Raw genomic sequence first — 9694 nt, 5'->3', positions numbered from 1 at the left:
CACGAACAGATGGTCGGACATTCTCCTTCAGGATCTCTTGGTAGACAGCAGAATTCATAGTTCCTTTTATCACGGCAAGTCTTCCAGGTCCTGAAGCAGCAAAACAGCCCCAGACCATCACACTACCACCACCATATTTTACTGTTGGTATAATGTTCTTTTTATGAAATGCAGTGTTCCTTCTACGCCAGATATACTTGGACACACACCTTCCAAAGAGTTCCACTTTTGTCTCATCGGTCCACAGAATGTTGTCCAAAAAGTCTTGGGGATCATCAAGATGTGTTGTGGAGAAATTGAGACGAGCTTTGATGTTGTTTTTGCTCAGCAGTGGTTTTCTCCTTGGAACTCTGCCATGCAGGCCATTTTTGCCCAGTCTTTTCCTGATGGTGGAGGCATGAACGCTGACCTTAACTGAGGCAAGTGAGGCCTGCAGTTCCTTGGACGTTGTTGTGGGGTCTTTTGTGACCTCTTGGATGAGTCGTCGCTGCGCTCTTGGGGTAATTTTGGGCGGCCGGCCACTCCTGGGAAGGTTCACCACTGTTCCATGTCTTCGCCATTTGTGGATAATGGCTCTCACTGTGGTTCGCTGGATTCCCAAAGCTTTGGAAATGGCTTTATAACCCTTTCCAGACTGATAGATCTCAATTACTTTCTTTCTCAATTGTTCCTGAATTTCTTTGGGTCTCGGCATGATGTGTAGCTTTTAAGGATCTTCTGGTGGACCTTACTGTGTCAAGCAGCTCCTATTTAAGTGATGCCTTGATTGTGAACAGGTGTGGCAATAATCAGGCCTGGGTGTGGCTAGAGAAATTAAACTCAGGTGTGGACAACCACAGTTATAGTATGTTTTAACAAGGGGGGCAATCACTTTTTCACACAGGGCCATGATGGTTTGGATTTTTTTTCACCTTTAATAATAAACACCTTCATTTACAAATTGCATTTTGTGTTTACTTGTGTTGTCCTTGACTATTGTTTAAATTGGTTTGATGTTCCGAAACACTTAAGTGTGACAAACATGCAAAGGAACAGGAAATGAGGAAGGGGGCAAACACTTTTTCACACCACTGTAGGGATCTTCTTAATGCACACATTTCTGTGATTCCTAAACCTCATAAAGATCTTACTTTAATTACTAATTATAGACCAATTTCTCTACTAAATGTTGATCTTAAAATTTATGCTAAAATACTAGCCAATAGACTTTTACTCTTGCTTCCTAATCTCATTCATTTAGATCAAGTGGGATTCATACCAGGCAGAGAAGCAAGGGATAATACAGTTAAAGCACTAAATGTACATAAATGGATGACCTCCACAAATACTAATGGTTTTTTCCTCTCCCTAGATGCGGAAAAGGCTTTCGATAGGGTAGCTGGGATTTTATGACAGAAAGTCTTAAAATACTTGGTATTCCACATATGTTGAACTTCATTCTTACTTTATATTCCACTCCCACTGCCCAAGTTAGGATTAATGGTCACCTATCGAAGGCCTTCCCGATCTCTAATGGTACTCGTCAGGGTTGCCCCTTATCTCCTATAATATTTGTTCTTACTCTGGAACCATTTTTACAACGCATTAGGTCTAACCCCGATATTACAGGTGTCACTATTGCTCACAATACCTATAAAATTGCAGCATTTGCTGATGATATTCTTTTATTTCTTACCAAACCTCACATTACCTTGCCAAATATTCTCAAAGATTTTGAGTTGTTTGAAAAATGTATCTGAAGATTCGATAATTTCTTAAAGTCGGAAGCTTTAAATGTATCCTTAGATTCTAAAACGTTATCTATGTACCAATCTGATTTTCCCTTTAACTGGAACTTCAATTCAATTACTTATTTAGGCATTCAATTACCCTCATCCCTTTCTGACTTGTATTCTAAAAATTACCTACCTATTTTGCAAAATATTCAAAGACTTAAAATCTTTGTCCTCTGGACTTTTTTCTTGGTTTGGTAGAGCCTCAATAATTAAAATGAACATACTACCTAGATTATTATATATCTTACAAACATTACCTATCAAACTCCCCAAAGCTTTTTTTACTTCCATTCGTCATACTTGTTCTGAATTTATTTGGGGCAAATCTAAATCTAGAATTAGCTTTGAGAGACTAACTTTACCCAAACTTAAAGGAGGCATTGGTCTTCCGAATTTCACAAAATATTACTGGGCTTGCCATTTGACGAGGATTATTGATTGGAATGTTCATTTAACTACTAAAGCTTGGGTTGTCATTGAACATACATTCTCTAATATACCTCTTCGTCACTTACCATGGATTTCTGAAACTCATATACAATTGGAATGTAAAAAACATCCTTTCATTGATAACACCTTACAAATTTTTCATAAATTATGTGACACCTGTAATATATCTTCCACTTCCGGTCCTCTTACGCCTGTCTGTAAAAATCCGGATTTTCCTCCGGGTATGGCGGAGTCTTTTCTCAAAAGATTTTGGCCTCATGATATTGTCAGAGCTGACAAATTTTTCCGTGACAATTCTTTTATTTCTTACCATGATCTTAATTTACTTTTTCCAGATCATTCTTTTCCATATTGGTCATATATGCAAATTAGACATTTTTTGAATGATCCTCACACTCTTAATACTTATTCTAGAAAACGTACTCCCTTTGAACATTTTTGCACTAAATTGGAACCTCAAAAACATTTAATTTCTAATATGTATTCGCTATTTTTTTCCACCCATTCCCCTAAATCCAATCTCGCATGCAAACATTGGGAAAATTATCTTAATATTGAATTGTCAGATGCAGATTGGGAAAATGTTTGTTCTTATATTCACAAAGGCTCTACAAATGTTTCTGCTCAAGAAAATATCTTCAAAATTTTCTCCAGATGGTATCATACTCCTGTTTGGTTACATAAGATATCTTCTTCTTTTCCTCCTAACTGTTGGAGATGTACTGATGTCAATGGTTCACTATTACATTTATTATGGTCTTGCCCCTTACTTCAACCATTTTGGAAGGAAGTTCACTGTTTGATATCTTTAATTACATCATACCCATTAGATTTTTCTCCTGCTCAAATGCTTTTACACCATTCTTCTATTCCCAAATCCACTTATCAAAAATCCTTGACTTTACATTTATTAAATGCTGCTAAAATGTGTATCCCAAAATATTGGAAGTCTACTGTTACTCCTTCCATTCCAGAATGGTTTAGATGCATTAATACTATTGCTACCATGGAAGAGCTTATTCATCAATCTAAGGATTCACCTGATAAATTTCAAAATATTTGGTCTTGTTGGCAACAGTTTAAATCCTCTACTGATTATTCAAGATTACTTATCTCATAATACTATATTTCATATTCATTTTTTTGTCGGTGGTTAGGATATTCCTGCTTTATTATATTTTCCCATGTTTTTGTTTTATTTTATTATTATTTTTTTTTATTTGTTTTACAATGATTAATTTACTATATTCTTTTATTTGTGATTATCTGTAATTTTTCATTCACAATGTATGAATTTGTATCATCATACTTTTTTCACCAATAAAATATTTTATTAGAAAAAACAAAAAAATGTGGGATATTTATTATAGCAAAAAGTAAAAGATAATGTTTTTTTTCAAAATTGTCACTCTTCTTTTGTTTATAGCGCAAAAAAAAAACAGCCGATCAAATACTACCAAAAGAAAGCTCTATTTGTGGGAAAAAAAAAGGATGTCAATTTTGTTTGGGTACAGTGTCGCTCAGTTAAAGCGAATCACAAAAAATGGCCTGGTCATTGAGCAGCCAAATCTTTCGGGGCTGAAGTGGTTAATATAGTAATCAACAATTTGAGTAATGCTTTACAAAATAGACACAGTACAGTTACAATACAATTCAAGACAGGTACTGTTTGTCCTGCTTGTCAGAGCTTGCAATCTAAAGGATTTCAGAGTAGGAAATGGGTAATGCATGTAATATTAACCACTTCCTGACCAGCGCACGACGATGTACGTCGACAGAATGGCACGGGCAGGCATATTGGCGTACAGGTGAGTACACATGAGTCCGGTCGCGGGACCCGTGGACTCGATCGCCGCGGGCATCCCCGCGATCGTCTCACGGAGCGGCCGAATAGAGCAAATGCTGTGTAAACAACATTTGTCTATTCTGCCTAGCAACTAGTGACGCTGATCTCTGCTCCATGTGATTGGAGCAGAGATCAGTGTACACTAAATGAAAGCCCAACCCCCCCACAGTTAGTAACACTCCCCTAGGAACACTTAACTCCTACACTGCCACCCACTGGTTAACCCTTTCACTGCCAGTGTCATTTACACAGGAATCACTGCATTTATATAGCAGTGATTACTGTATAAATGACAATGGTCCCAAAAATGTGTCAAAAATGTCCGATGGGTCCCCCACAATGTCGCATTCACAATAAAAATCGCAGATCGCCGCCATTACTAGTAAAAAAAAAAATAATAAAAAATTATTAATAAAAATGCTATAAAACTATCCCTATTTTGTAAACGCTATAACTTTTGCGCAAACCAATCAATAATCACTTATTGCGATTTTTTTTTTTTACCAAAAATATGTAGAAGAATACGTATCGGCCTAAACTGAGGGAAAAAAATGTTTTTTTATATATTTTTGGGGGATATTTATTATAACAAAAAGTAAAAAATAATGCGGTTTTTTTCAAAATTGTCGATCTATTTTTGTTAGCGCAAAAAATAAAAACTGCAGGGGTGATCAAATACCACCAAAAGAAAGCTCTATTTGTGGGAAAAAAAGGACGTCAATTTTGTTTGGGAGCCACGTCGCACGACCGCGCAATTGTCAGTTAAAGCGACGCAGTGCCGAATCGCAAAAAGTGGTCTGGTCTTTGACCAGCAAATTGGTACGGTCTGAAAGTGGTTAACTGTAGCCCATTTGAGAGAGATTTTCCTTCTTCACTTCCTGTCCTATGGGCACAACACTGTGAAGTGAAAGAAAAGCTTTCCAAAATGAGGTAACGCCCTACTTAACTGTTTGCTGAAACAGGTGTCTTCATTAGAAGACTACTCCACCTGTTCCTGTTGTGAAAACTCAGAAAATTCGATTTTCTCTCTTTTCAGCCCAGCTGACAATAGTCAGCAACACAAAGAAAGGGTAAATCCCGCAGGCAGGTGCACAGACAGAATGAAGGGCATGGCAGGGGTTCTGCCCACTCACTGCTCTATTCAGAAAAAAAGTTTTAGCTTGAGGTACACTTTCAAGTCTTGGTTTCACATTCCAAAAAGTTCCAGGATTTCTATAGCTTTCAGATGTGCGCGGGAGCAGGTTTGAATCATTCCTTTATAATATTTTCTCCTTGTGTGATGAGAAAGCATGCCTGTGTATCTCTTTGCAACTTTCAGTCTCAGTGACGATCGGGTTAAAAGTGTATGTATAGCCAAAGCTTTCATTTTTATTATTTGATAGAGTAAAATACATAAATAATAATAAAAAAAAGCTAACATGCCACGTTGAAGAGATTCTTCTCCACTTTGGAGACGCAAAAGGGAAATCTCTTCTAAAAAGGAAATTCCCCTCTTAACCACAGCCCGAAAGGATTTTCCCCCTTAATGACCAGTCCATTTCTTGCGATACGGCACTGTTGCTTTAACTGACAATTGCGTGGTAATGCGAAGCTGTACCCAAACAAAAGTGACACCCTTTTTTACCCACAAAAAGAGCTTTCTTTTGGTGGTATTTGATCACCTCTGTGGTTTTTATTTTTTTCACTCTAAACAAAAAAAGGAAATTTAAAAAAATAAAAATTGCAATATGTGTACTTTGATTGGTTTGCACAAAAGTTATTGCGTCTAAAATTTACGGGATAGATTTAGGGACCTTTTATTTTTAAAATTTTCTTTATTGTTGTTTTTACCGGTTATGGCGGCGATCTGCAATTTTTAGCGGGACTGTGACATTTCGGCAGACCCCAAATGACACTTTTTGGGGACCAATGACATTACATTGATCAGTTCTATAAAAATGCACTGTTCAATGTAAAAAATGACACTGGCAGAGAAGGGGTTAACACTAGGGGGCGATCCAGGAGTTAAGTGTGTTCCCTGGGTGTGTTATAACTGTAGGGGGGGGGGGTGGGCTTACTGGGACATGACAGAGATTACTGTTCCCGATCACTAGGAATAGAAGATCTGAGATGTCATTAGGCAGAACAGGGAATTTGCTATGTTTATATAGGCAGTTCCCCTGTTCTGCCTCTGTACCAAGCAATCGCAGGCAGAGTCCACGGCACCCGTGGGCATGCGCACACAGCACACGCCTGCTATACTCCTAGCACAGACTGATATACACCTATGGCAGTTTACACAGGAGAGCCGACCTGCTGCAGTATGACAGCAGCTGGTCGGCAAGAGGTTCAAAGGTAACTCCCCTTTTGTGGGGGAAAAGATAGCAAATAAATAAAAAATAATATAGCGTGTACAATTGTGATACAAGTCATATTGTAACTGAATGTTATTAAAAATTACCTTTCCTTTTCAATCTGCAGCTGCTCTAACTTTCTATAAATGCAATGCAATATGGCTACATGGAGTTGTTCTGTACACAGAATGTGTACTGATCACTCGCCAGAAACATAATTTCCTGTTTGTTTTATTGGTTCACCAATTTTCCCAGAAACCTACCTAAGATACAAGTCAGATTTCAGGCATCCCCCTGCAACAAAAATGTGATTTTTGGTGGGATTTTTCCAATAGGAGCCGGTCTAAAGAGATGCAGGCCCAGCAAATTTCCTAATTAGTGCACTGCAGCTGCCACAGCTGACTGAGAATTATGAAACCACTCCCATTAGACCCACTCGGCCCAGAGGCACAGACAAACACACAGGGATTTCTTCAGGATAACAAAGAATGTGTCAGGGCTGGGCTCAGCCCTTCCTTCACTGAGCTGGCCACTCAGCTGTCAGCTAATTGCCAGCTCCTATCTCTACACAGTGACTCACCTGTTGATGATATCCTGCTCGTCAGTCCTGCCTACTTAAGTCATCCAGACCAGATGAACTCTGTCTTGGTCACATCTCTAGAGGTGCTCTCCTGTGTTCCTGTTAAAGACTTGCTTGGCTGACATTCCTTCTGGCTCCACATCCTGCTTGCTGTACTACTACGCTCATCTCTGGCTCCCTGACATTTTGGCTTGTCTGACTATTCGTTCCTGAACTCTGGCTATGTTTTGACTACGTTTACCTTTTTTTTATTATTAAACACGTGAGATTTAACTGTACTTCTGTCTCAGTCTGATTCCTGGTTTCTGACACAATGTACATAGATCACCCAGGTGGGAATGTTTTTTTTTTTCTCAAAAGTGGAGTTACGCTTAAAACATTTGTCACCAGAACAGGTCTTTAATGCTAAAATCCAAATTGATATTTTCCATTACATTCTGTCCCAGTGGCAATGGTCACCAGCACACAAGGTCAGTTAATAAAAAAAAAAATGGGATACTTGTCAGAGATTCTAACCCTCCCGTTCTATAACAAAATAAAAAACGACTACATTTTAATCTAGGACTACATTTTAATTTTGATGCTCAGGGATAAACAGTAAAACACTGAAAATCTTCCAATGATTACAAAATGTTAATGAAACTTTGCTCTAAATTTTAAAAATTGTAAGCCACTTAAGTATGCAGAGCATAATTACAGACCAATTCTGGTCAGCTAATTCTGGAGTGTGGCCTGAGGCAGCTTGGCAGTTATTGGTATGCTCCAATTTACTGCTCTGTCCTCAAAGATGTCATACAGAACAGAAATCTCAAGAATTTGTGTGCAATCCAAGCACAAATCCCCAAATCGGGGACTGGAAATTTTTGCATTTTATTTGAAAATCAAGGTCCCAGAGTATGGAGGAAGCGTGGAGAGGCACAGAATCCAAGTTGCATGAGGTCCAGTGTGAATTCCACCGTCAGTGATAATTTGGGGAGCCATGTCATCTGCTGGTGTTGGTCCACTGTGTTTTATCAAGTTCAAAGTCAGTGCAGCCCTCTACAAAGAAAATATAGAGCACTTTAAGTAACCCTCTGCTGACCAACTTTATGGAGATGCTGATTTAATTTTCCAGCAGGACTTGGCACCTGCCCTCACAGCTAAAAGTACTAATACCTGGTTTAATGATTATGGTATCACTGTGCTTTATGGGAAGCAAACTCGCCTGAGCTAAACTCCAAAGAGAATCTGTGTAGTATTGTTAAGTGGAAGATGAGACTCAAGACCCAACAATGCAGATGAACTGAAAGCTGCCATCAAAAAAATCTGGGCTTCCATAACACCTTAGCAGTGCCACGGGCTGATCACCTCCATGCCACGCCACTTTGATGCAGCAATTCATGCAAAAGAAGCCCAAAGTATTGCGTGCATACTATACTGTACATGGACATACTTTTCAGTAAGCCGACATTTCTGTAATAAAAATCTTTTTAAATGGTCTTCTGTAATATTTTAATTTTCCGAGATACTGAATTTTGGGTTTTCATAGTTACATAGTAGGCTAGGTTGAAAAAAAAGACACAAGTCAATCAAGTCCAACCTATGTGTGTGATTTTATTTTATTTTTTTCACTAGATGTAAGCCATAATCATCCAAATTAAAAGAACAAAATGCTTGAAATAAATCACTCTGTGTTTAATGAATCTATATAAAAGATATACCGTATATACTCGAGTATAGGCCGACCCGAGTATAAGCCGAGGCCCCCAATTTACCCCCAAAAAACTGGGAAACCTATTGACTCGTGTATAAGCCGAGGGTGAGATATGCCTGTCCATCCCTGTGTGTGTGTCCATCCATCCATCCATCCCTGTGTGTGTGTGTGTCCATCCATCCCTGTGTGTGTGTGTGTGTCCATCCATCCATCCATCCCTGTGTGTGTGTGTGTCCATCCATCCATCCATCCCTGTGTGTGTGTGTGTCCATCCATCCATCCATCCCTGTGTGTGTGTCCATCCATCCCTGTGTGTGTGTGTGTCCATCCGTGTGTGTGTGTGTGTGGCCTTGTGTGTCCAGCCTACCTGTGTCCCGAGCCTCCGTCCCGTCCCGAGCCTCCGTCCGGTCCCGTCCCGTCCCGAGCCTCCGTCCGGTCCCGTCCCAGGATCACCGCTCTTCGTCGGCGCCCATTCCCCTGTTCAAATGCCGCGCCTCCCTGTCTGTGATAGACGGAACACAATTTCCCAGCAGCCTGTGTTCCGCCTATCACGGACATCGTCTCATCCTCGTCCGTAGTACGAGGATGAGACGATGTCCGTGATAGGCGGAACACAGGCTGCTGGGAAATTCAGTGTTCCGCCTATCACAGGCGAAGGCGGAGCCGGAGGCGCGGCTTTTGAATTATAGAATGGCCGCTGTCTGTCTGCTCGACACGCTGATCGAGCAGGCAGACAGCGATGACTCGAGTATAAGCCGAGGGGGGCACTTTCAGCCTCAAAAAAGAGGCTGAAAATCTCGGCTTATACTCGAGTATATACGGTAAGTGTTTGATTTTTGAATTGAATTACTGAAATTAACTTTTTGATGATATTCTAATTTTTATGAGATGCACCTGTACTAGCACATTCAGCCATTATCCTGCAGGGGACCATTGTTAAAATATTTTTTTTACGGTTTACTACCGCTTGGAGTAAGTAATGCCAATACACATTATCAATTTTAACCAGATCGACCC

Source organism: Lithobates pipiens, unplaced genomic scaffold, assembly GCF_037356315.1.
Source record: "Lithobates pipiens isolate NorthernLeopardFrog02 unplaced genomic scaffold, aLitPip1_a1.2 Scaffold_30, whole genome shotgun sequence".
In the NCBI taxonomy this organism is placed as follows: Eukaryota; Metazoa; Chordata; class Amphibia; order Anura; family Ranidae; genus Lithobates; species Lithobates pipiens.
Note: the sequence above shows the minus strand (reverse complement) of the source record.